General features: G+C 31.9%; 1 pseudogene; it reads left to right on the top strand.

The window, feature by feature from the left end:
* The window catches only part of LOC139863559 (sulfite oxidase-like), an 81,855-nt pseudogene that overhangs the window by 57,768 nt on the left and 1,791 nt on the right, over nt 1–22,296 (top strand).

Below are 22,296 nucleotides of genomic sequence, written 5' to 3' on the forward strand. Positions count from 1 at the left end.
CTAATACAAGGTAATAATCATATTCAAACTTTGGTTCAATTTCTATAACTATAACAATCTTATTTCAAGTGATGATCTTACTTGAACTTGTTTTCGTGTCATGATTCTGCTTCAAGAACTTCGAGCCATCCAAGGATCCGTTGAAGCTAGATCCATTTTTCTCTTTTCCAGTAGGTTTATCCAAGGAACTTAAGGTAGTAATGATGTTCATAACATCATTCGATTCATACATATAAAGCTATCTTATTCGAAGGTTTAAACTTGTAATCACTAGAACATAGTTTAGTTAATTCTAAACTTGTTCGCAAACAAAAGTTAATCCTTCTAACTTGACTTTTAAAATCAACTAAACACATGTTCTATATCTATATGATATGCTAACTTAATGATTTAAAACCTGGAAACACGAAAAACACCGTAAAACCGGATTTACGCCGTCGTAGTAACACCGCGGGCTGTTTTGGGTTAGTTAATTAAAAACTATGATAAACTTTGATTTAAAAGTTGTTATTCTGAGAAAATGATTTTTATTATGAACATGAAACTATATCCAAAAATTATGGTTAAACTAAAAGTGGAAGTATGTTTTCTAAAATGGTCATCTAGACGTCGTTCTTTCGACTGAAATGACTACCTTTACAAAAACGACTTGTAACTTATTTTTCCGACTATAAACCTATACTTTTTCTGTTTAGATTCATAAAATATAGTTCAATATGAAACCATAGCAATTTGATTCACTCAAAACGGATTTAAAATGAAGAAGTTATGGGTAAAACAAGATTGGATAATTTTTCTCATTTTAGCTACGTGAAAATTGGTAACAAATATATTCCAACCATAACTTAATCAACTTGTATTGTATATTATGTAATCTTGAGATACCATAGACACGTATACAATGTTTCGACCTATCATGTCGACACATCTATATATATTTCGGAACAACCATAGACACTCTATATGTGAATGTTGGAGTTAGCTATACAGGGTTGAGGTTGATTCCAAAATATGTATAGTTTGAGTTGTGATCAATACTGAGATACGTATACACTGGGTCATGGATTGATTCAAGATAATATTTATCGATTTATTTCTGTACATCTAACTGTGGACAACTAGTTGTAGGTTACTAACAAGGACAGCTGACTTAATAAACTTAAAACATCAAAATGTATTAAAAGTGTTGTAAATATATTTTGAACATACTTTGATATATATGTATATATTGTTATAGGTTCGTGAATCAACCAGTGGCCAAGTCTTACTTCCCGACGAAGTAAAAATCTGTGAAAGTGAGTTATAGTCCCATTTTTAAAATCTAATATTTTTGGGATGAGAATACATGCAGGTTTTATAAATGATTTACAAAATAGACACAAGTACGTGAAACTACATTCTATGGTTGAATTATCGAAATCGAATATGCCCCTTTTTATTAAGTCTGGTAATCTAAGAATTAGGGAACAGACACCCTAATTGACGCGAATCCTAAAGATAGATCTATTGGGCCTAACAAACCCCATCCAAAGTACCGGATGCTTTAGTACTTTGAAATTTATATCATATCCGAAGGGTGTCCCGGAATGATGGGGATATTCTTAAATATATGCATCTTGTTAATGTCGGTTACCAGGTGTTCACCATATGAATGATTTTTATCTCTATGTTTGGGATGTGTATTGAAATATGAAATCTTGTGGTCTATTGTTACGATTTGATATATATAGGTTAAACCTATAACTCACCAACATTTTTGTTGACGTTTTAAGCATGTTTATTCTCAGGTGATTATTAAGAGCTTCCGCTGTCGCATACTTAAATAAGGACAAGATTTGGAGTCCATGCTTGTATGATATTGTGTAAAAACTGCATTCAAGAAACTTATTTTGTTGTAACATATTTGTATTGTAAACCATTATGTAATGGTCGTGTGTAAACAGGATATTTTAGATTATCATTATTTGATAATCTACGTAAAGCTTTTTAAACCTTTATTGATGAAATAAAGGTTATGGTTTGTTTTAAAATGAATGCAGTCTTTGAAAAACGTCTCATATAGAGGTCAAAACCTCGCAACGAAATCAATTAATATGGAACGTTTTTAATCAATAAGAACGGGACATTTCAGAAATGGCATGATAAAAGAATCAGAAGTTCAAAAGAATTTAAAGAAGGAGACAGAGTTCTTCTTTTCAATTCACGATTCAAGCTATTTCCTCGAAAATTGAAATCAAGATGGTCTGGACCATTCATAGTCAAAAGAGTTTTCCCATACGGAACAATAGAATTAATAAATTCAAATGGGATTGAATTTAAGGTTAATGGTCACAGAGTTAAACATTACATAGATAGTCCAATGGAAGTTGACAATGAAGTTAATCACAATTTCGATACCACAGCTAACTAAGTGTGGGGAGAATCAAGTCTTTTAAAGGATAATATGTATTTCTGTTAGAGTTAGATTTTCTGTTTTCGTGTAGTTCTTGAAAATGGAACCCGAATGGTCTTTCCCTAGCAGACCCTAAAGAACTAGTCTTCTCCCCCCATTCTGAATTTTTATTTTTTTTAGGTTTTTACGAAATTAAGACTGCCTGTGAACTAAACCATGGTCTAATGCTACACGCTTTGATCACTAAACGTAATAATGACACACTTCCGAGTGAAATAGTATCAGTAATCAGAGAAAGATTGGACAGAGTAAGAAAAGAATCCAGATGCGAAGATAATAAGTTACAATTTGTTAAAGGAAAATCAAAATCCGCAGCGAAAAGAAGAGCACGACACCTTGAAAGATGTCACAAATGCGGAAAATGGTCACATGGAGGTAAATGTTCAAATAATCAAACCTATTCAAACACCGAATTTGTTACTTTATACAGAGACGGACCGTTCATATGTTTAGAAGAAAAAACACTAAATGCTCGAGGTTACGCCTTTGTAGCTATGGAAAACCAATTAAACCGACTATCTTATGAGTGGGATAGGTCATATCACTAAGAATACTGTAGTGACCCGAACTTTTCCATGTTTATATATATTAATTGAGATTGATATTTACATGATTAAATGTTTCCAACATGTTAAGCAATCAAACTTGTTAAGACTTGATTAATTGAAATATATTTCATATAGACAATTGACCACCCAAGTTGACCGGCTATTTACGAACGTTAAAACTTGTAAAAACGACATGACGATATATATATGGATATACATATGGTTAACATGAGATTATGATAAGTAAGTATCTCCATAAGTATATTAACAATGAGTTATATACATATAAACAAGACTACTAACTTAAGGATTTCGAAACGAGACATATATGTAACGATTATCGTTGTAACGACATTTAAATGTATATATATCATATTAAGATATATTAATATATCATAATATCATGATAATATAATAATTTAACATCTCATTAGATATAATAAACAATGGGTTAACAACATTAATTGAGATCGTTAACTTAAAGGTTTCAAAACAACACTTACATGTAACGACTAACGATGACTTAACGACTCAGTTAAAATGTATATACATGTAGTGTATTTAGATGTATTAAAATACTTTTGGAAGACTTCAAGACATATATCAAAACACTCATACTTAACGAAAATGGTTACAGTTACTTTCTCATTCTTTTCTTTCATCAAGAATTCTAGTCGTATTCTTACCCGTATTATACACAGCTTCAAAATGTACTTACTATGGGTATATACCAATAGGAACTAGCATGGGATTCCACTCTTGATTATGTCATGTATGACTAATCAATTTTAACTTCTACCATGAGCTAGTCAACTAACTAGAACTCCTTTTAACCCCACTCACCACTCACCAATTACCACTCATCATTCACTCCATTTCACTTCCAATTCTCTTTCTAATTCTCTCTCAACACACACACACTATTATGAACGTATTTTTCCAGTAGTTAATCATCATCTTCATCAAAAATCACTTCAAGAATCAAGCTATAATCATCATAGGAAGAACACTTCAAGAACACTTCAAAAATCCCTTCAAGTTTACTAATTTACTTCCAAGCTTTCTAATCCATTCCAAGTAATCATCTAAGATCAAGAAACCTTTGTTATATACAGTAGGTTATCTTTCTTATTCAAGGTAATATTCATATTCAAACTTTGATTCAATTTCTATAACTATAAACTATCTTAATTCGAGTAAAAATCTTACTTGAACTTGTTTTTGTGTCATGATCCTACTTCAAGAACTTTCAAGCCATTCAAGATCCTTTGAAGCTAGATCATTTCTTATCACTTCCAGTAGGTTTACCTACTAAACTTGAGGTAGTAATGATGTTCATAACATCATTCGATTCATATATATAAAACTATCTTATTCGAAGGTTTAAACTCGTAATCACTAGAACATAGTTTAGTTAATTCTAAACTTGTTCGCAAACAAAAGTTAATCCTTCTAACTTGACTTTTAAAATTAACTAAACACATGTTCTATATCTATATGATATGCTAACTTAATGATTTAAAATCTGGAAACACGAAAAACACCGTAAAACCGGATTTACGCCGTCGTAGTAACACCGCGGGCTGTTTTGGGTTAGTTAATTAAAAACTATGATAAACTTTGATTTAAAAGTTGTTATTCTGAGAAAATGATTTTTATTATGAACATGAAACTATATCCAAAAATTATGGTTAAACTCAAAGTGGAAATATGTTTTCTAAAATGGTCATCTAGACGTCGTTCTTTCGACTGAAATGACTACCTTTACAAAAATGACTTGTAACTTATTTTTCCGACTATAAACCTATACTTTTCTGTTTAGATTCATAAAATAGAGTTTAATATGAAACCATAGCAATTTGATTCACTCAAAACGGATTTAAAATGAAGAAGTTATGGGTAAAACAAGATTGGATAATTTTTCTCATTTTAGCTACGTGAAAATTGGTAACAAATCTATTCCAACCATAACATAATCAACTTGTATTATATATTATGTAATCTTGAGATACCATAGACACGTATACAATGTTTCGACCTATCATGTCGACACATCTATATATATTTCGGAACAACCATAGACACTCTATATGTGAATGTTGGAGTTAGCTATACAGGGTTGAGGTTGATTCCAAAATATATATAGTTTGAGTTGTGATCAATACTGAGATACGTATACACTGGGTCGTGGATTGATTCAAGATAATATTTATAGATTTATTTCTGTACATCTAACTGTGGACAACTAGTTGTAGGTTACTAACGAGGACAGCTGACTTAATAAACTTAAAACATCAAAATATATTAAAAGTGTTGTAAATATATTTTGAACATACTTTAATATATATGTATATATTGTTATAGGTTCGTGAATCAGCAGTGGCCAAGTCTTACTTCTCGACGAAGTAAAAATCTGTAAAAGTGAGTTATAGTCCCACTTTTAAAATCTAATATTTTTGGGATGAGAATACATGCAGGTTTTAGAAATGATTTACAAAATAGACACAAGTACGTGAAACTACATTCTATGGTTGAATTATCGAAATCGAATATGCCCCTTTTTATTAAGTCTGGTAATCTAAGAATTAGGGAACAGACACCCTAATTGACGCGAATCCTAAAGACAGATCTATTGGGCCTAACAAACCCCATCCAAAGTACCGGATGCTTTAGTACTTCGAAATTTATATCATATCCGAAGGGTGTCCCGGAATGATGGGGATATTCTTATATATGCATCTTGTTAATGTCGGTTACCAGGTGTTCACCATATGAATGATTTTTATCTCTATGTATGGGATGTGTATTGAAATATGAAATCTTGTGGTCTATTATTATGATTTGATATATATAGGTTAAACCTATAACTCACCAACATTTTTTTTTGACGTTTTAAGCATGTTTATTCTCAGGTGATTATTAAGAGCTTCTGCTGTTGCATACTTAAATAAGGACGAGATTTGGAGTCCATGCTTGTATGATATTGTGTAAAAACTGCATTCAAGAAACTTATTTTGTTGTAACATATTTGTATTGTAAACCATTATGTAATGGTCGTGTGTAAACAGGATATTTTAGATTATCATTATTTGATAATCTACGTAAAGCTTTTTAAACCTTTATTGATGAAATAAAGGTTATGGTTTGTTTTAAAATGAATGCAGTCTTTGAAAAACGTCTCATATAGAGGTCAAAACCTCGCAACGAAATTAATTAATATGGAACGTTTTTAATCAATAAGAACGGGACATTTCAAATACTATCTCACAGGTAAGTCTGTACAGTTTTTATTTTTTTATTTTCATTTTTAACCTTTTGATAATAAACGCTAATTTGTTCGCTATAAAGTATTAAATTGGTATTCGATAAAATTAGGTTTGGCGACCGAAATTATTGATATCATACAAAAATTTATTACATCACTGCGAAATTTAACGTTTATTCTTAAGGTATAAATATCTTTAATCAATCAAACCAAAATATTTCAAAAATTCGTCATGAGTTAAATTAGGTCATGAAACCGAAATTACTTTACCGAAAAGAGGGGCGCATATTTTTGATAATATTTGATTGATTAAAGTGGGATAAAAGCCAAAAAGATTTTTAATTTTATTTTTACCATATTTTTAAAATTAATATATAAATCTTAAATTAATATTGTGAACTTTGTAAGATCAATATGTTTAAGTTTGTCAATATTTGAAAATTTTTAATATTTTTAATATAAGTTTGAATGTATAACAACAAAATTAAATATAAGTTTGGTGTAAATTTATAATATGAATTTTTAATTAAGTTTGGTGTGAATTTTTAATTTTATGCATTTTAAATTTAAGTTTGGTGTGAATTTAAAAACAAAAATTTACTTTATTTCGTTAAGTTAAAAATATGATTTTTAAAATTCGTTGTAAGTTGAAGACTTGGTCTTTGAACCGAAATTGCTTTACCCGAGGGAGGGACGAGAACTTTTATTATCATTATTTTTAAACTTATTGAATTAAAGTATGCCAAAAACACTAAAAAAAAACCCAAAAATCTTAGCTTTTAAAACAATCGCTACAAAAAGACAAATTTTAAAATTTTGTCGAAGGACGGACTAGGACATCGATGCGAAACGACCTCGTCCTAAAACAAAGGAAAACAAAATTTTAAATTTATTTTATATTTGTTTTATAAGTTAAGGCTTATATAAAAAAAACAAAAAACAAACAAACACCGCAACTCACGGTATTTGAAACTGCCAAACGCCGCGACTCGCGGAGAGACCAAAATACAGAAAAAAAATAAAATCGCTGGAACTGATCAGTCCACACACCACACACAAAAACTGCGAACAAAATACCCGAAAAATCACACAAAAATCGAATTTTTTCACCAAAAATCATCAAATCTTTTACTAAAATCATGTTGAGAAGGATGTTATCAAGGAATTACTCAAGGAAAACGGTAAATTTCTACACCTAAACACCATTTAATCCAAAAATTAGTGTTCTTGAGCAATTTTTTCCCCAATTCGATTTTGATACTTTTTAGTGTAATTATGCTTAAATTGCTTGTGTATTATGCTTATATAACCTAGATTGATGCTATTTAACATGATTAGAAGCCTTAAACTTCAAATTTTGAGAAATCTAGGGTTTGTGTTCTTGAGCAATTTGAGGCTTTTTGATATAAACAGGTTATGATCGATTTTTGTCATGAATTGTTGCTAAATTAAGTAGTGTAACATGTTTAGGTAGTTAAATGATCCAAACTTTGAGCCTAAGCATGATTTTGAGAATTAAAGTGGACTTTTTCAAGTCTAAAATTCATGAACTTGATTTTTGAGAGATAATGCCATTTGAAACTTGTTTAATTGCTAGTAATGATTATTTTGACATGTTATTTGAGTTAAATGCTTATGAACTTGGCAAACATTTTCGTATATGCTTATTTGAAAAAGTGTAGATTTGATAAAAATATGAAAATGAGCTTAAGTTTGATATAAATTGAACGTCATTGTAATTATTTTGATTGATGATTTTGCTGACACTAATGCATATTTGGATGCACAAAAATTGTGTTTGATGTGTTTTGCAGACTGAAAGGGGTGAATCTTCATCCCAAGCTCGCAATGCTCCTGCTGAGAATGCGGAACAACAGGAGGTGGATAACTACTACAAACAAGATATACCTCATCCAGTTATGACATTTTCAGATATGCACTTGGAAGATTTGCACCCGAACTTGAGATTTGACAGACGTTGGATAGATTATCCAAAATACCAAAGGGGCTTGCATACTCTTCATTCTAAAGCTGTTGAAGTACCTAGGGTAATAGAATGGGAACTGTTAGAAGCTGTAGAATTAGCCGGGCCAATTAGAGAATTACTTACACAGAGGTATGGTAATTCTACTTTTAACGATTGGGTACGATTATTCAGCATACGTAGACCTGTATATAAAGTATGGTGTGAAGAATTATTGTGTAGTATAGAAATAAATGATCGGGTAGTTAGTTTAACCGATCGATCTTTTATTAGATTTTTGTTAGGAGGTTCGATGCGCCACATGTCTTTACTAGACATGGCTCAGGCCTTACGTATATATACGCCTGAGGAGTTAGCATCTGCCGATTGTAGAGGGTTGATATTAAATGGTAGAAAGATTGATGAAAATTTTGATACACATGGTGTATGGAGTCAAATGACTAGCCATCACCGATTTAAAGGGGGAAATTACTCTTATTTGGATATAGATAGAGCAGAGTTAAGAGTAATTCATAGGTTTTTAGCTAATTCGATTACACAAAGAGGTAAGAATAAGGAAAAGGTAAATGAACAGGATTTGTTTTACCACATGTGTATTCGAGACCCACAAAGCGCTGTAAGTATACCGTATTGTGTGGGTTATTATTTATCAGCTATGGTTAGAGGGATGAGACCGCACAGTATAATAGGAGGTGGTATATTTATTACTTTGATTGCTGAATATCTATGTGTGGATATAAGTCAGGGGGATTACTAATCGAAGAACCAGAACCCCACGATACAATTGGTTTAAATGTATACCATGGTGCTAAATTTTTGAAGAGGTGAAATAATGCCGCAGTACGATATAATGGTAGACATCTACAGGTTGAGAGAAACCAACAGCCAGGTAATGTGGGAGGGGTAAATGAAATGGCAGAAATGCAAAGGTTTATAGCTTCACAAGAGTATGAAACTGCTAGACATCGAGCATTTGAAGATTGACAAGTTCATCAAAACCAAATCATAGCTCATTGCCAACATGTAGGTAGAAACTATATTCCTACTCCATCACCCGTATTTCCTCCCTGGTCTATAGAGATCCAACCACCGTATCCTACGTATAACCCAGCCGAAGCATTCTATAACACATACGGTTATGCATGGAACCCCTACTAGTATCAGTATCATCCCTAGTCTACTTAGTTTTATTTATTTTATTATTTGTAATGTTGATACATTTAATACTTATGTTAATATTGTAATAGTTTTTATAATTTTCTAACTTTTATTATTAGATTTTAATAATTTTTGAATGTGGGATAATATACCAAACTTCAAAAATATGTATATATGTTTGCAGTTTATCTTATGTACACAACAGGGAAAAACAACACATTTTCAAAGACTGGCATTAAGTTCAGCAAAAGCAACTAATTGTGACGACAAGATGCAAAATATATGTGAAATAACAACAAGACGGAATGAACAAATGATATGCACCATTTATCATTCAGAAAACAAACGCCAATATGTTTGGAAACTTTGATAAAATTTAATCATTTTTCTACGCTAATCACCCTCAATAATTTAAATTGTTACTGATTTCTTGCAAATGGGGGCATTGCAAGATCTTAAGTGTGGAAAGGAGTTAAATTCTTTCGGATTTTTAAAAAATTTTATCTTAAACACTTGGTTACCATTAAAAATACTAGTAAAGCAGTAGTTGTATTAGAATCTAGTGCTCTCTGATAATAAAGAACAGCCCTAGTCTTATATACTGACTACCCAATTCTAGTAAAAATTTTCAAAATTTTCAATTAAATGAACTCAAAATCATGTTTATACATATTTATGAATGATAAAATTAGGTATTAACAACGAAATTATTGTTACCTCGAAAAGGACATAAATTGAGAAACAAACCAAAATGTTAAAATTCATTTAAAATGGAATAGAGGACAATAAAAAGGAAAATAAAAGCCAAGTGTGGGAAAAATTACCAAGTTATCTTAAACATATGTCACATATTTCTGTAACAAATAATTGAAAATACTTTTGTTTTGGACTAAATTAACTGTTTTACCCGATTTACTGTAATGAAAGATGGATCTACACGATGAATCAATTCCATCATTAAAAGGAAGTAAAGTCTTCCGAAAAAGACACGCGCTTCTTGATTTAAGTCATGAAGTTGTCGTTCAGACCAGCTGTAGGTTGACGAAAAATCTAGAAAAGTCATCTCTAAAATCAGCAGGAAATCCACGGACCTCAGCATAAAACAGGGTCGCCAAGTGGTCAGATTTATCCTAACCATGAGAAGGATTTATCTCGTACAATGGGGGGCACCGTTCAAATTAGCTTGATAAGACTAATGAATCAGATCCCCAGAAAGGATAATCTCCTTAAAAATTAAAAATCAGCTTTTAAGACTAATATTACTCAATCCTTGAGATTGACCTTAAAGATTGAGAATTCAAACTCATGGAATTCAATGATATCTAAACTCGAGCTTGAACGAGAAAAATATTTTGATCAAATTACAAACCGATTTGTTTTCTGAAAACCTATTTTCAATGCGTTCATTACCATTGAACGTAAAATCCTAGGAATTCACCTGGAATTCATTAGGTCACCTGAACCAAATCGGGTGTCAACCGTAAGAACGGTGGTTGCATAGCATGGTCAAAGACAGGACCTTGTGCCAGACAGAAAAATTATAAGGGTGAGCTTTACTATTGCTCCTACCAAGGATAGTAATTGCGTCCGACACGTTATAGACCATAATTAAAAGCATGTCAGGGGACATTGCCTTAACAGTTGCTTGTTCAACGCTTTCCTTTACAACCGGACGGTAGTTTACCTAAAGGTAATATACGGAGCAAGTATACTGGACGTGTTGCTTTCCTAATACAAGGTTAGGAAGTGGGTGACACAAAACCGCAAGTTTTGAGCTAAAATTTTCAAATCTGAAACTCACCAAACCCACAAAAAGAATTTGCAAACACCGGTGAAGGGTTATTCCAGAAAACTTATCTAGGGTAAAAAAAAAACTAGATTTAATTTTCAAAAGATCAAATGTTTTCATAAAGATCCAATTTCCTTAATGGATCTAAATTTTATAGTCATGTGGGACTGTAAACCATATCGTTACTACCATTGTTTATACCGCCGTATTGAAATTACTGATGTACAAAGTGTGAAGAATAAAGAAGTGATTCTAGTATTTCAAGACTATATTGCTTGAGGACAAGCAACACTCAAGTGTGGGAATATTTGATAATGCTAAAAACGAACATATATTTCATAGCATTATTCCTCAAGAAAGACAAGCTTTTAGTTGCAATTGTTCTATTTAAAAGTGATATTCGTTTAAATAATAAAAGGTGAAGACAAAAGACAGATTCGACGAATTGAAGACGCAAAGGTCCAAAAAGCTCAAAAGTACAAAATACAATCAAAGTGGTTCCAATTATTGATAAGAAACCTCTCGAAATTACAAGAGTACAAGATTCAAAATGCAAAGTACAAAATATTAAATTGTACGCAAGGATGTTCAAAAATTCGGAACCGGGACTAAAGTCAACTCTCAATACTCGACGCAACGGACTAAAAATTACAAGTTAATGATGTATATAAATATAATATAATATATAATTAATTCTTAAAATTAATATATATATTATAATATATTTATAATTCGTCGGCAAACAAAGAGCCAAAGCTGGGTGAGCTGTAATTTCAAACTCCGCGACTCGCGGAGTTTGAAGAGCAAAAAGGGCGCGAGTCGCGGAGATTACCTGGACTCAAATCTCTATAAAAGGCTATCTCTCAATATATCTATACGTAATATTTATTTATATTTTAATTTTAATTTTAATTTTAATTTTAATTCTAATAATAAGGGTATGTTAGCGAATGTTGTAAGGGTGTAAGTCGAAATTCTGTCCGTGTAACGCTACGCTATTTTTAATCATTGTAAGTTATGTTCAACCTTTTTACATTAATGTCTCGTAGCTAAGTTATTATTATGCTTATTTAAAACGAAGTAATCATGATGTTGGGCTAATTACTAAAATTGGGTAATTGGGCTTTGTACCATAATTGGGGTTTGGACAAAAGAACGACACTTGTGGAAATTAGACTATGGGCTATTAATGGGCTTTATATTTGTTTAACTAAATGATAGTTTGTTAATTTTAATATAAAGATTTACAATTGGACGTCCCTATAAATAACCATATACACTCAATCGGACACGATGGGCAGGGTATTTATATGTACGAATAATCGTTCATTTAACCGGACACGGGAATGGATTAATAGCCACTAGAATTATTAAAACAGGGGTGAAATTATGTACAAGGACATTTGGCATAATTGATAACAGCGTATTAAAACCATGGGTTACACTCAGTCGACATCCTGGTGTAATTATTAAACAAAGTATTAAAATCTTGTTACAGTTTAAGTCCCCAATTAGTTGGAATATTTGACTTCGGGTATAAGGATAATTTGACGAGGACACTCGCACTTTATATTTATGACTGATGGACTGTTATGGACAAAAACCAGACGGACATATTAAATAATCCAGGATAAAGGACAATTAACCCATGGGCATAAAACTAAAATCAACACGTCAAACATCATGATTACGGAAGTTTAAATAAGCATAATTCTTTTATTTCATATTTAATTTCCTTTATTTTATATTTAATTGCACTTCTAATTATTGCACTTTTATTTATTGTTATTGTATTTAATTGCACTTTTAATTATCGTACTTTTTAATTATCGCACTTTTATTTATCGCAATTTCATTATCGTTATTTACTTTACGCTTTAAATTAAGTCTTTTATTTATTTTTAATATTTTACATTTGGTTTTAACTGCGACTAAAGTTTTTAAAATCGACAAACCGGTCATTAAACGGTAAAAACCCCCCTTTATAATAATAATATTACTTATATATATATTTGTATTTTTATAAATTTAAACTAATATAGCGTTAAGCTTTGTGAAAAAGATTCCCTGTGGAACGAACCGGACTTACTAAAAACTACACTACTGTACGATTAGGTACACTGCCTATAAGTGTTGTAGCAAGGTTTAAGTATATCCATTCTATAAATAAATAAATATCTTGTGTAAAATTGTATCATATTTAATAGTATTTCCTTGTAAAATATAAGCTATTTTATATACACCTCGCATAACATCAATCATCATAAGTAAAATTATATTTCTGTAATCTAACTATTATTAACTTCACTAACATTTATATTTATGTTATATATGGTCCGTTATACCGCCTGAATTATATTTCTGTAATCTAACTATTATTAATCTCACTAACATTTATATTTATGTTATATATGGTCGGTTATACCGCCTGAATTATATTTCTGTAATCTAACTATTATTAACTTCACTAACATTTATATTTATGTTATATATGGTCGGTTATACCACCTGAATTATATTTCTGTAATCTAAGTCTTATTAACTTCACTAACATTTATATTTATGTTATCTAACATTTATGATTACTTATGCAATTAATCATTATTTATTTCATGCATACTAATGTTTATTTTTAAATTTATTATTTATGCATAATATGTTTATTCTCTTAATCTTCGTATTTATTGTAATCGTAGTTATACTAATAAAATTCTTTTATTAAAATTATTATACAACAAATACATAACGGTTGTTAATGTCAGCTGACGACGTTACAACGACTATATTTTTCAAATATAAAATAAACATCTCCGTTTTCACTTTTTCACAAATCAATCTTCATTTTTCTCAGATTACCATTCTCAAAAAGTTTTTGTAAAGATGATTCACACAAGGATGATTTTTTCTCTTGTATTGGTCATACTAACTATCATCATTGTTGCTAATAAACCACCGGGTGAACCTATATTCTATCCCGCCCTTGTGGCTTTATTATTTGTAATTATACCATTATTCTATTGTTTGCTACTTATGAATTTAAAATGATTCTAATTTCATGTTGTTAGAAATTGATTATGATTATCTTTCTGAAAATAGAAAATGTCAAACTTATCAAAGCTTGAGTTTGATGCCCTAGACGTATTGGGAACAAACTACACATCATGGGTCATGGACGTAGAAATAAATCTTGGATCATTGGGTATTCTATAAACTTTAAAAGAAAACAATACTTGTTCTGATCAAGATAAATTAAAATCAATTGCTTTTATTCACAAATATATTGATATCACCTTAAAACATATGTATCTCACTATCAAAGATCCACATGTTTTATGAGAAAGTATCAAGAGTAGATTCGATAATCAAAAGAAAATATTACTACCAGCTGCGAGGGAAGAATGGAGAAATCTAAGGTTCCAAGACTTTAAAAAGGTAAATGAATACAGCTCGGCCATGTTCAAGATCCGTTCAAAGCTTCAATTCTGTGGTCAAGAAATAAGTGATGCTGATATGATGGAGAAAACTTTCTCCACAATGCATTCTGCAAACATAACTATACAAGAAAATTTGAGATTGCAGAATTACAAAACTTTTTTCAAACTTTAAACTTATCTCTTAGTTGCAGAAGTGAATAAAGAATTACTGATGAAGAATCAAGAATCTCGTCTTACAGGTGCGCTAGCATTCCCTGAAGCTAATGCTATTAACAACAATAATAATAAAAAAAGAAACGCACCTGGACGAGGACGTGGGCGAGGTCGTGGTCATATTGGCCAAAACCATCATCATGAAAATTACCATAACAATAATAAAAATCATAACTATGTTTGAAATCACCCTTATGGTAATGGTCGTGGTGGTGGTCGTGGTTGTAATGGTTACGGTGGTCGTGGTCGTAGCCAAAGAAATAATAATCCACAAAATTATAAAATTCAACCACCATACAATCCCAAAAATCATAATGTTGAAGGAAGCTCTTCAAAGAATATTGAAGATTCTTGTTATCGATGTGGTAAAATTGGCCATTGGTCTAAAAACTGTCGAACAAATCAATATTCTGTTAATCAATATCAGGAATCCCTAAAAGGAAAAAGAAAAGAGGCAAACCTTGTGGATGACCTTGATACAAAAATCACTGAGCCAATAAGTGACTACTTTAATGAATAAATTTCATATTATATGTTCATATCAAATAAATGGATGCAGATTTACGATCTATACCATATCTACTTTACTATATGTTTCCTTATTATGTACTTTCGTTTATAACATATTTTGAATGTAATATATTGATGAATTGTGTACTCATTATTTGTTTCTCATATTTTGAAGTTCATGATGTACACTACTGGAGTGAAAAATCAGTCAAATGGTGGGGATCTTTGTATTGCAGACAGTGGTACCACACACACTATACTCAAATCTAAAAAATATTTCACTGATTTTAAAGCAACAGAAGGAACGGTACATACTATATCAGGTCCTGCGGATTTAATAAAAGGAATGGGAAAGGAAAAATTCATGTTACCAAATGGTACAAATTTTCTGATAAAAAATGCCTTATTTTCTCCCATGTCAAAGAGAAATTTGTTAAGCTTCTCTGACATATACCAAAATGGATATGATTATCAGTCAGTGACTACAGAAAATGATAAATATTTAAGTATCACTGACAAGAAGCATGTGATTGAAAAACTACCAAGACTTAGTTCTGGTTTACATTATACATATATAAATGTACCAGAAGCACACATGGTAGTTAATGAAAAGGCATGTGATCCTGTAATGATCAATTTGTGGCATGAAAGATTAGGCCACCCAGGATCAACAATGATGAAAAGAATAATTCAAAATACACATAGACATCCATTGACGGATCAAAAGATCCCTCATGATGCATTTATCCCATGTACATCATGCTCACTTGGAAAATTGATAATAAGACCATCACCTCTTAAGGTTGAAAAAGAATCATCAATATTTCTTTAAAGAATTCAAGGTGATATATGTGGACCAATTCATCCACCATGTGGACCATTTAGATATTTCATGGTCCTAATAGACGCATCTAGTAGATGGTCTCATGTTTGTCTATTATCAAGTCGAAACATGGCATTTGCAAAATTTCTTGCTCAAATTATTAAATTGAAAGCACATTTTCCTGATTATACTATTAAAAGGGTGAGACTGGATAATGCTGGTGAGTTTACATCTCAAGCATTTAATGATTTTTGCATTTCTATTGGGATTGTTTTGAACATCATGTTGCTCATGTGCATACACAAAATGGCTTAGCCGAATCACTAACGATTACAGTTAATAGCTAGACCATTGATAATGAGAACAAAACTCCCAGTATTTGTATGGGGTCATGCAATTTTACATGCTGCATCATTAATTCGCATTAGACCAAGTGCAAGTCATACATATTCTCTCTTGCAACTTGCTTTTGGCCATCAGCCAAATATTTCCCACCTTAGAACATTTGGTTGTGCGGTTTATGTTCCTATCGCACCACCACAACGCACTAAAATGGGTCCTCAAAGAAGGATGAGAATATATGTTGGATATGAAACATCTTCAATCATAAGATATATTGAACCCATGACGGGTGATGTTTTTACAGCACGTTTTGCTGATTGTTACTTTAATGAAACATTGTTCCCTAGATTAGGGGGAAAAATAAAAAATAAAGAAAATGATGTTTCATAGTGTGGACCTCAATTAATGTATCTTGATCCTCGCACAAAAGAATGCGAGATCAAAGTTCAAAAAATAATGCATATGCAAGAACTTGCAAATAAATTGCCTGATGCATTTACAGATACAAAAAAGTGACTAAATCATATATACCAGCAGCAAATGTTCCAGCTCGAATTGAAATTCCAAAAGCTGGAAATAATGTCACTCTTGAGTCTTTGCCACGCCAGAAACGTGGGAGACCAATTGGTTCCAAAGATAAAAATCCTCGAAAAAGAAAATCAGCTGATAATGAGGTAAAAGAAAATGTTCAAGAAGAACCACAAAACAATACTCCTTCTGCAGAGGAGATTGATGATGTCAATACGGAATTTTCAATCAATTATACAATTTCAAAAATATTATGGAACCGAAATGAAATGAAAAATCTAGATGAGATATTTTTATATAATGTTGCATATGACATCATGAATGATGATGATGATCCAGAACTAAAATCTGTCATGGAATGTCAAAATATACATGATTGAGATCATTAAAAAGGAGCAATACGAGATGAATTTGAATTGCTCAATAAAAGAAAAGTTTTCGCATCTATCATTCTCACACCTAAAGATGTGAAACCTGTGGGATATATATGGGTTTTTGTGCGAAAAATAAATGAGAAAAATGAAGTTACAAGATATAAAGCTAGACTTGTAGCTCAAGGTTTTTCTCAAAGACCAAGAATTGATTATGAGGAAACTTATTCTCCTGTTATGGATACAATTACTTTTAGATACTTAATCAGCCTGGCAGTTTTTAAAAATTTAGAAATGCATCTCATGGATGTTGTGACTGCTTATCTATATGGATCACTTGATAGTGATATATATATATATATATATATATATATATATATATATATATATATATATATATATATATATATATATATATATATATATATATATATATATATATATATATATATATATATATATATATATATATATATATATATATATATATATATATATATATATATATATATATATATATGAAGATACCTGAAGATACCTGAAGGATTTAAGGTATCAGAAGCAACCAATGCAAAACCCAAAGAAATGTACTCGATCAAGTTACAAAGGTCTTTATATGGGTTGAAACAATCGGGTCGCATGTGGTATAAATGATTAAGTGATTACTTGATAAGTAAAGGGTATACCAATAATCTTATTTGCCCATGTGTATTCATTAAGAAAACAACATCCGGATATGTGATCATAGCCGTTTATGTCGATGATCTTAACATCATAGGTACAAATAAAGAGATCCATGAAGCCATTCAACTTCTAAATAAAGAATTTGAAATGAAAGATCTCGGAAAAACCAAGTATTGCCTTGGTTTACAGATTGAGCATATGCCTAATGGTTTACTTGTACATCAAACAACTTATACGGAAAAGATTTTAAAACGTTTCAATATGGACAAGGCAGAACCATTAAGTACTCCTATGGTTGTTAGATCACTTAATGTTGACACTGGTCCATTTCGTCCCTGTGAAGATCATGAAGATATCCTGGGACCAGAAGTACCATATCTTAGTGCAATTGGAGCTCTTATGTATCTTACAAATTGTACAAGACCTGACATTTCTATTGCAGTTAATTTATTGGCAAGTTTCAGCTCAGCTCCTACCAAAAGACACTGGAATGGGATCAAACACATATTTCGATACCTTCGAGGAACTACTGATTTAGGATTATTTTATTCTAACGAATCAAAACAAGATTTGGTTGGTTATGCAGATGCAGGTTATTTATCGGATCCACATAAAGCTAAATCTCAAAATGGATATGTATTCCTAAATGGAGGTACTGCAATATCATGGCGTTCTCAAAAACAAACACTTGTTGCAGCATCATCAAATCATGTCGAAGTGATTGCATTACATGAAGCTACTCGGGAATGTTTTTGGTTGAGATCAATGATACAACTCATTACTGATTCTTGTGGACTAGAACGCGATAAAAGCCTAACAACTATCTATGAAGATAATGCAGCTTGCATAACACAGATGAAAGAAGGGTATATCAAAAGTGACCGAACAAAACACATACCTCCTAGATTCTTCTCATACACTCAAGATCTCATCAAGGACAACCAGATTGAAATGAGATATGTTCAATCTATCAAAAACTCTGCCGATCTTTTCACCAAAGCACTTCCAACTGCTATTTTCAGAACACACGTTCACAATATTGGCATGAGGCATGTTCAAAAGATGTAACAGCTTAGCAATGTCTACTTGAGGGGGAGTCAACTCTATACTGCACTCTTTTTCCCTTAGCTAAAGTTTTTTCCCACTGGGTTTTCTTTAGCAAGTTTTTTAACGAGGCAGTAACATGTAGTTGTTTTTTTTTAATGAAACAAAATTGTCGTCCAAGGGAGAGTGTTATAAGTCATAATCATGGCCAACACATTTATTTGTTAAAGTAAAATTTGGTGGATCAAATTCACGGATATATTACTTTCCACCTAACTGCACAGTGAATTATTGTACTATAAATATGCGATCGATTGTAATCAGTAGGTGTACCAATATTTACATATATATAAAGATATATTCCCTCTTCTCTCTTTAAATCATTAATAGTTTATAGCTAAGAGTCAGGCCACTAAAAGTAGTTATAAACTCCTAAATTATAACACCATAAACTTAAATAATCCATTGGGGTCATATAAACCCCCTTGCACCACACTACTTCCGCCCATGCCTACAAGGCATCCATTTCATTAACTCAGGCGACAAATCCCGAAGCTGATGTTTTACATGCTTATGAAATGAATGGAGAGGTACAACAAAGTTCAATCTGCATGCAATCTTTTACATGAGGGATTTTATGGAATTTAAATTTATAATATATGTTTATTTTAAACCCAAAAGATGTGTATTTTTACTTATTGGTTTGTGAAACTGTAAAACTCTCAATAGGGATCATGGGTGTCCATTGAGAGTAGTTGACTAGTTGCCCAGGTATTACTAACTTCCTTAATTGGTTGTTCGTTGATTACCGTAAATAGCTATAAAAGCCGTTGAAACCAATCAACACTTTCAATGCATGGTTATCTTATAAAATGCTCATCGTAAACTTGTAAACCTTTTAATTGAGTTCAACTGGATCAGATGATGATGTTTAGAGCAAGTTCACTGGGAAGAATGTCAAAGTTGTCCGCCTTCATCTTCTTTTGTGTTGCCATCTTTATCAAAATCTGATCCAGTTAAAATCAATTAAAAAGGTTTACAAGTTTATGATGAGCATTTTAAAGTATAACCATTAAAAAGGTTTCAGTGGTTTAACTCTTTGGTTTCGGTGTTTGAATTTTGCGTTCTTTCTGGTTAAAGGATATCAAGAAGGATATTTACCACTACTAATTATACGAGTGATAGCAAAAGTTGAGTTAGTATTTTTTGAACTCATTATTGTGTGCTAATTTGCAGAGCGCGATATGCTCCTTGGAGGACGTGAATGTTGGGTTGAATGGAAAGGTTAGTAAATATTCTATAAGTTCACCTTTTTATATTCTCTCATGTTTTTTTTTTAACTTTATAGCTTATAGTGATAACAGTTCGATTTCTTAAATCTATTTTTCATCCTTGCCAAAAATTGCTTGCGTTGTTTGGTACAACTTTTTTTCCTGAACATATATAGCAAATAGCAAAAGGCTATATATGAGTTGATCTGACATTTTTTACCCATATGGGTCGATTTCCGACAATGTATTATACTATCTAATAAGGTCACATGGTTTAAGTAAAAAAATGTTAGCTAAAATGGAAATGGGTGAAACAGGTCTAGACTCTAATGTTTTAGTGTCGTTATAATGCATACTACCTCCTTAAGGCGAAATCACTTTGTTTTAGAAATAATAGATTAAGATTATTGTTATTTATTATTTGTAATATGTGGTGGTTGTAATCAAATTTGAGGCGTTATTTATGTGTACTAATTTCAAGAATTGGACATAAAATAGTTTTAGGGCAACCCAACTCAACGCGATTCATCCCATACTAGGAAGTTACCTGGTTCAACCCATACATGTTTTAACATGTTACCCAACCTGCTCATTTTCCCTCCTAAAATATATTAGCTTACTTTGTAAAACATTTTCTGCAGATAACTATAAAAAGGATATGCAGTTTCAGGAGGTGGGCGTGGAATTGAGCGAGTTGATATATCAACTGACGGGGGTAAAACCTGGAAGGAGGCATTTATAGATACCAAAAGCCCGGTTTCCCATACATAGCCGATGAAGAAAATAGCGATAAATGGGCTTGGGTACTTTTTGAAACTGAGGTCGATGTGGCCTCAAATGTAGAGATAGTTGCCAAAGCAGTAAGTCATCTTTGTCTATTGATTATACGACTTCTTACGAGTCAGATTGACATATGAGCTGTTTACCTTAATTTATTTCTGCTTTAAACTGTAGATTAGCAATGCACACTCAATTGTAAGTCAACTGTAAGTCAATTGTGATGCAGGTGCTACTAAGTGTATTATTCCCGTTAGTGATTCAAGCCAAAACTATGGCCAGGTATATAAACGAGGGTCCAGGAAACAAGCTGGAGTTGGGCTGCTGTATTGTGTTAATGGGCTACAATTTGATTATGGGCTGCAACAGGCTAGTGGGGTGCAGAGGGTTATTGGGCTACAGGTCTATTGGGATCCAGGTTAATTGAAAAAGTAGGGAACTAGAAAGTCACCGGAAGAGCTAGAGTCCTAGTTTATTTATGATTTTGTATTTAATAAGGATTCTCCAGCTAGTATATAAAGAATACCAAGGTTATTTGTCTTTTCAATTTTTTTATTATCGATTTTTATTCAATAAAATTAAGCCATGGGCTTTGTTTCTTTGTTGTGAGTTCTTGTGTGAGTTTTAGATCCAGTCACTTGCAATTCAATCCCAATTCTGTTGTGTGCAGCCATTAAAAGATCTTCATTATGTGGTATCAATAGTCAGGATGGCTGATCGAAATCATTGTGGGCGATATGGTGATCATCACCAATATAATTTTTATGATGATAATGATCCACGTGATGTAGAGATTGCACGATTGAATATGAGGATTGCCGAGTTGGAGTCACGATTGAATAGGAGGATTGCCGAGTTGGAGTTAAACCACACATATTACTATCAAGAAAGTGATTCGGGTCGCACCCCTAATCGATGGGACGATACCAATCCTTTTACAAACTGGAGGAATCGAAGGGAACCTAAGGAAAACCCGCTGCTTCATCTAGGGATGGAAGTAGAGATACCTGAGTTTAACGGATCTATACATCCGCAAGATTTTCTAGATTGGTTAAGCACGGTTAAGCTTATCTTTGTTATCAAAGATATCCCGGATAATCTCA

The sequence above is a fragment of the Rutidosis leptorrhynchoides genome, chromosome 8, assembly GCF_046630445.1.
Source record: "Rutidosis leptorrhynchoides isolate AG116_Rl617_1_P2 chromosome 8, CSIRO_AGI_Rlap_v1, whole genome shotgun sequence".
In the NCBI taxonomy this organism is placed as follows: domain Eukaryota; kingdom Viridiplantae; phylum Streptophyta; class Magnoliopsida; order Asterales; family Asteraceae; genus Rutidosis; species Rutidosis leptorrhynchoides.